The sequence below is a fragment of the Coenobita brevimanus genome, chromosome 80 (assembly GCF_032717465.1).
Source record: "Coenobita brevimanus isolate Jiangsu-jjx chromosome 80, ASM3271746v2, whole genome shotgun sequence".
In the NCBI taxonomy this organism is placed as follows: domain Eukaryota; kingdom Metazoa; phylum Arthropoda; class Malacostraca; order Decapoda; family Coenobitidae; genus Coenobita; species Coenobita brevimanus.
In genome coordinates this window covers 52529052-52536681 of record NC_137033.1, presented here as the reverse complement: position 1 = coordinate 52536681, position 7630 = coordinate 52529052, and positions in this window count along the sequence as shown.

The following is a 7630-nucleotide window of genomic DNA, read 5'->3' as shown; positions in this document are numbered from 1 at the left end:
GGCCAAACCACCTCAGTGTGTTTCTCCTAACGCTTCCTATCGCATCCACATACAACAACATTCCTTCACGTTCTCATTTGTCAGTCTGTCTCTCCATACGACTCCACACGCTCCTCTCAAATAAGTCATTTCCACTGCTCTCACTCTTGACTTTTGTCCCTCCAACAAAGTCCAAGCTTCATTTCCATACGTTAAAGAGGATACACCCTCACAAAAACATCTAATTCTGGATGACCTTGGTAATTTTTTTTTTTAACTTGGTTCGGACATGGAAGATATAATTTGTTTCAGTAAAATGCTATTCCATTTACCAGTAGTAAAAACAGGCTTACCTTCATTCTAAATAAAATGGAAGTCGTCAGTGTAAACCCAGAAAAAACGACTAAATATCATTAAAATTTTTAACTAGCTTAGGTACACAGAACAATAATAACTGGATTCATGGGCGGAACATATGATCATCAATATTCCCACGTTATTCAATTCCTCTGTACGCACAAAGTAGAAGTACTGCGATCATTCGTGGTCACGGTTTAAAAATGAAATGATTATTAACGAGAGTGCAGCCAAGGTTGATTTAAATGGTACATAAACTGAGGGAAACTGACAAGAACATTTAGAAGAACTCAATCTGTTTAACTAAGCGTAGAGCCGCAGACTACAAAAGGCTCAGATCCTAACAAAAAGTTTTCAGAGGATTTGGTAATATGGCAGTTGTTAATTTCTTCAAAAACTGACCAGTGTAATTATTCGGGAAATACCACAATGGGAAAAAAAATGACAGACTTGTTAAGTGAAAAGAAACAAATGACTTATTATATAATAATTCGCAATATGACGCTTGTTGATTTTGTAAAATTGACCGATCTAGTTACTTTGTTAGTACCGTAATTGTCTAATTTTTCTTAACGTTTCAGGTCAGATGAAAAGAGAACTCTTTAGGCTATAAACATACGGAAATAATTGCATTGCAGTATGGTAGTGTGTGGAAAATGATATCATCTAAAAACGTCGATCGGACAAGTAACTATAACTTCATTTCTTCGGCTAAACACGTTCCCGACTGATTAATACAAAACTGACGTAGTAGAGGTTTCTCTCATGTCTATCACAGAGAATACGAAAACAATACATCATCGTCATGCACAGTTTCTCACTTTTCTCAAACAGACTAAGTTACTGTCAAGTTCATTCCGCTTTCCTGAAATATCCCCTTTCTAACTTTTTTTAATTGCAAATCATGTCCGCACAATTTCTTGCCGTCTTGTGTGGAGGGATCTGTGGATGAGGGAGGGAAATTCGTTTTCCTTGGCTTTCTTAGATAAAAGCAAATACCACATCCAGTCAATGCAACAATAAACAGTGTTCAAGGGACTATCAGATTATGTTACTGTCTCTTTTCCTTTTCACTTCCCTACCCTCGCCTTAACCCTCCCACACCTTCATCCTCAGCTTCACTCTATCCCTCACACTTACTCATACTTTCCCTTTTACCCACATCCATATCCACACTCGTCTTTTACCTACTTCATCCCTCTCCCTAAACCCTACCCACCACCACTCCTTCCTCCACCCCCTCCTTCACCTCTACCCACCCCCACCCCACCCCCACCCTACCCCAACCCCCACCTTCACAACCTCCCACACCCCTACCCACCCCCACTCGCCGCCAGCCTCACAGGATAAGAAGCTATGGCATCAGTAAGTAAGGTGCAGCAGCGGGAGTGACGTAGCGTGGCGTGATTGGCCCCCTGTTGGCCGCCGGATTTATGGGTAGTGGCCGCCAGGGGGTGCACTCACTAGCGTACATACCTCACCCGAAATTGCCGCGGGGAGAGATTAGCAGTACCTTTACCGTGAGAGAGAGAGAGAATGAGCGTTGGATGAGCTGAGTGAAAATTCTGAGGTGTGTGTGTGTGTGTGTGTGTGTGTGTGTGTGATGTAGACCTTATGAACGCACTATACTAAATTAACAGTAATGACACCAGGAACGCGAAAACACAACTTAACTTTGTTCAAAATTCAGTGCGTTGATTTTTGGTGCCTGGGATGGGAGGGCGGGAAGAGGGGAAAGGGGAAATGAGAGAGGGGATGGAGATGAGGAAAGGGAAGAGGATCAAATCTCAAAAGGAGGGAAAAGGGAAGAAAAATATGAAAGGTGGGGAGGAGGATAGGGAATCAAGATGAGGGAAGTGCAGGAAGTAGCGGAGAGGGATGGAGATAAGGGAGGGGAGGATATGGGGAAGGGAGTGGAGAGGGTAGAGGGAGAAGGTGATCGATGGGAAAGAAGGAATGGAAGTAGAACGAAGGGGAGGAAGAGAGAGTTTTGCCCTCATTCAGCTTGTCGCAAAGAAGGGTGACCATTTCCAACCCTTTAACGACGATCCATTGGCTTTAACTCTTGCTTTCCCAGTCTTGAGTCTGTCATCACTAGGAAGACTTCGAAGGATTAGCCCCCTCATAACCTTTCTGCCTGTCAGTATGGGTTTCGTCAGGGACACTGTACGCCTGATCTCATACCCCTACCAGATTCTTGGTTTTACTCTTTTGGGAACTTTAATGAAAAAGTTTGCCATTACATTAGACATCGCAGGCGGTTTCGACAGAAGCTGGCTTAAATCTTTAATTTCCTAACTGTCATTTTACTGTTTTGGTCCTCCTGTCTGAACCTTCATCTGTAGCGTCGCTTCTGATCGTTCTGTAACTGCCGTTGCTGACGTACACTTTTCATCTTCTAAAGCTATAAATAGTGATGTTCCTCAGGTTTCACTAAGTCTCGTCCTCATATTCATTAGTGATCTGAACTGTCTTGTCCACACATAAACTCATAAACTGATGCTTCACCTTTCACATTTCATCTGATTCTCATTAATGCTTGTCACAGCAATTCTTTCAACAAGCAGATGAGGCTATGGCACTCCTGGTCTCAGTTTAGTCAGTTACTTGTATAGGGGTAAATTATGTCATCTTTGAACTCACCAAATGCTTCTTCAGTACCATCCCTTAATATTTAGCAATATACAGCTCCGTCCTTCATCATCTCTCAATATCCAGGGAATATCTTTTCACCCGGGACCAATCATAGTAATATTATGAGACTTCCGTAGGAAAATGTACTTCTCAAACGCAGTGTATGCTAAGTAGAAATTGTTTTTTTTCCTTTACCCTTGTGTAGTTGCAGATTTTGTACAAGGGACTTATGCGCCCCCTGCATGGAGTACATGCTGTTTCATGTTTACGTGTGTGTGTGTGTGTGTGTGTGTGTGTGTACGGGGGGGGGTTAGGATCATGTGAAGCCATTTTAAACAGGGTGGAGACTGACTTCATGTCTTACCAGCTCCCCCTCTCTGACTGACTCTCTTCAGCCTTTCTCTTCTCCGCAGCGTTACACCCCTTTTCCCTTTACTGTCCCATATTCATTTATCATTTGCCTTTTGAGCTGTCTTCTCAATATCGATTAGACCGGTGTGTTAGCGTTCGTCATGTAACGCACTCTCATCCCTTTTCTGTCTTGCTCTCTAAGAGAATACAAAAGTTAACGAATACTCTCAGTCCCTTGCCAACTCTGGAACTTCCTCAACCTGTATTTCCCTCTGCCTGCGACCTACAGTCTTTTAAATCCAATGTGTAGTGTCATTTCGTAATGAACGAACCATAATTCTGGCCGTTTTTCCTTCAGTTTTTCCAGGAAAGTGCAGGTTTTTCATCAGATCCCAGCTTTGATTCTTTCCTTTTATATAAAACTGGGGAAAAAATGGCTTTAGAAAAAAAGAGGATAGGAGCAAGGGAGTGGGAAGAAAGTTTGGGAAAAAGTGGAAAAGCCATCGTCGTCGTCGTCGTCGTCGTCCTCTTTTTCCTCCTCCTCCTGGATGAAATTCTCCCACCTCAACTAACCTCCAGTAATTTAATCTGACTTCCCTGACCCACTCCGACCCCATCTGACCTCACCTGACCTCACCTGCCCCGCTTGCTTCACCTGCTGCTTAGCAAGGCAACATGCACTGCAAGGCCTCCATTCAAAGCCGTGTTTATTCTTTGCATTGCCGTAATAAAGTTGGTGTTGTGACGGCCGCCAGGGAGTTGCCCTTAAAAGTCACGGGTTGGGAAAAACGGCTTCTTCCCTAATGCAATGCTGGCGACTGGGCTCAGTGGGGGAAAAAGTATATGAAACTAATGAAAACAAAAAAATATATATATATATGAAAACTGATGTGATATATATATATATATATATATATATATATATATATATATATATGTATATATATATATATATATATATATATGTATATATATATATATATATATATATATATATATATTTATATTTATATATGTATTTATATATATATATATATATATATGTATATATGTATATATATATATATATATATATGTATATATGTATATATATATATATATATATATATATATATATAGTGTATATCCATCCAACCATCATCCAATCCTATGTTGTCCCATGAGGAGCGAAGGAGCCCGGGGCTAGGCAGTTGGTCCCGACATTTAAGATGAGAGTGACCAGCCTCACTCATCCCTGAGTGGCATTACATGAACAATCAACCCCAACCATCCCTTGGATATAAACCTTCACCGGCTCAATCCGATTGGAGCGCAATAATTACCCACTAAACCACCAGGCGCCAAAATTTGGTTATATGGTTACCACCCATCGTAGTAAGTGGTTTCCTGGTGTACAGGAAACCATTTGGCTTGTCACTCAGTGTAGTGTCACCCACAGGCTGAAGGAAGTGGAAAGAATGAAGGAAAGAAAGACAGAAGAGGGAGTGTAAAGTCACCCGTAGGCAGAAAGAAGAGGAAAGTATGAAGGAAAGAAAGACAAGAGAATGGAAGGAAAGAAGTTTGGAGAGGAAAGGGCTGACACTGGAGAGCAGCACTACACCGAGTGAGTGGATATCTATCTATCTATATATATATATATATATATATATATATATATATATATATATTGTTACGGTTTGCGCCAGCCCGAGGCTATTACAAAAAGACAACAAGTCAGCCTTAGATGATCGGCCTCCACTGCGTTGCAAAAATAACGCAGACCCTGGCACTGACACTCCGCAAACTAGAGAAAAAACTGCGCAACGGAAGAATACTTACTTAAGAACGCAACACTCTGTACTTTGATAGCAAACGGAACAGCCTACCTATAGATCTAGCCTACTATCGTCACTACCGGAAGTAATACCGCCCGAGACAGTATACAGGAACACCTCCCACTTACTTCCGGTGGTGACGACTTTCTACTTAACCCGTGTCCAAGGGGGAACGCAGTTAATAGCTCACGATGGTTCTCACTAGCCTTGAGCAAAGAGATGGGATTAACTGTGTAGGGGTTAGGGGTGTGTGTGTATGTACGTGTGTTGGGGAACGTTAACAAAGGCAGCGAGAGGACCACGGTGAGCCAAACTGGCCCTCCAAAGACAACACGGTTACAAAAACAAAATAAAATAACTACTTCCCTCAGTCAGCAACAAAAGAATAAAAATAAACTTAAATGAAAACGCCAGCTCGGCAGAAAAATGACTGGGGAGAGAGAGAGAGTGTACAAGCACCCGATACTAAAGCTGGCTGGGAAGAGACTGGCAAAGGCTGGCTCGTGTGCAGCCAAGTGCGAACGCATGAATCAGATTAATTAACAAGAACTTATATTCGTGCCCCTCTCTCTCTCTACAATAAACTGGTACTTCTAATGCAAGCAAAACATCATTAAATATACTGGTAGCTCACACAAGACAATCAAAATAATCAAATGCATTCTCAGCATGGTATTAAATAAAATTGCCCTCAGTGGCAGGAACGAAAGAAACAAAAGAACTTGTAACACTCGCTAATGAAAACTCCGCGAATGACACGGATACATACTGCATAATCCCCCTAGCCCAGCTGTAACGGCTGCACCCGTGGGAACGGAAAGGCGGACAGCGTAACACGCCCTTCCCCAAGGAAAAATTTTGAGCCCTGGATCAAAATTTTCAATCAAGACCCTGACCCCTCCCTGGATAAACAATCAGCAATTACGTTATCAATCCCCTTAATATGCCTAACTTCTAAATTGTACTCCTGCAAAAACAAACTCCAGCGGGTCAAACGCTGGTTCTTGAATTTAAACTTGTTCAAAAACTGCAGGGGATGATGGTCTGAATAAATCTTGATCACAGGGCCAAAAGGGGGCAGGTAGACAGCAAAGTGTTGCAGGGCCAGGATAATCGCTAATAACTCCTGCTCTATGACGGAATAGTTCTTCTGGGCTCTATTAAACTTCTTTGAGAAGTATGATATGGGATGTTCAACCTGGCCCTCATCCGGCTGCATCAACACTGCTCCTACCCCTACTCGGCTAGCATCAACTGCCAGCACAAAAGATTTGTCAAAATCTGGTGCACGCAATATAGGGTGGTGGCACAGCAGAGACTTAACCGTAGTAAAAGCTTGCTCACACTCGGCTGTCCACTGCCACTTCTTATCCTTGCGCAATAAGTCAGTAAGAGGGGCAAGCACTGTGGAGTAATTCCCAATAAATCGTCTGTAATAGCCGATCATGCCCAAAAATCGCTGGAGGGCACGGCGACACTGGGGTGCTGCAAAGTTGGAAATGGCATCCACCTTAGCCCGAGGTGGAGCCACTTGCCCATGTCCTACAACAAATCCAAGGTACTGGACCTTAGCACGTACGAACTCGCACTTGTCTAAGTTGACTACTAAGCCAGCTTCCTCCAACCGCTTAATGAGCATTTCCACATGATCAAGGTGCTCCTCCCACTTGGTGTCATACACAATGACATCATCGATGTAAACGACACAATTAGGTATGCCATCCACCACTTTATCCATAAGCCTCTGGAAAGTGGCTGGAGCATTCTTCAATCCATAAGGCATCACCTGGCACTGATATACTGCACCACTGACAACAAAGCTAGCCACTTGTTTAGCCCGTTCCGTCAGCGGGACCTGCCAGTATCCTTTTACTAAGTCAAGTTTGGTGATATAAGTGGCATTTCCCACCTTGTCCACGGAGTCATCGACCCGAGGCAAGGGATAAGCATCGGTCTTAGACAGTGAGTTAACCTTCCGGAAGTCCACACACAACCTAACCTTCCCATCTGGCTTCGGCTGCAAGGTAACTGGTGAACTCCACTCACTGAAACTCCTCTTGATCAATCCATGGTCCAACATATACTTGATCTCATTATCGAGAGCTTTCTGTCTGATAGGGTTGATGCGGTAGGGAGCTAATTTTACAGGCTTACTATCCCCAACGTCAATGTCATGAGTAGCCCAAGTTGTCAATCCCGGTGAATCTCCAAAAACTTTCGGATGTTTCCATAATCTGTTGCACAGCTCTTCTCGCTTTACTGGATCAAGGTGTCGCAATTTCTCCACCAGAGCTGCATAACCATTGCCCTCCCATAGGTCAGCTGGTAACATCTCACCACGACTAAGCACTTCCTCCTGCTCCTCCAACTCACTACCAACCACCAAAACTACAGGAGCGCTCTTATCCCTGGTTCCCTCGACGTCCGCTCCAAAGTCACCTTCCAGGGACTGTGGCTGTAACCCTGGTCCACTACTCACATCATCGGCACCAACA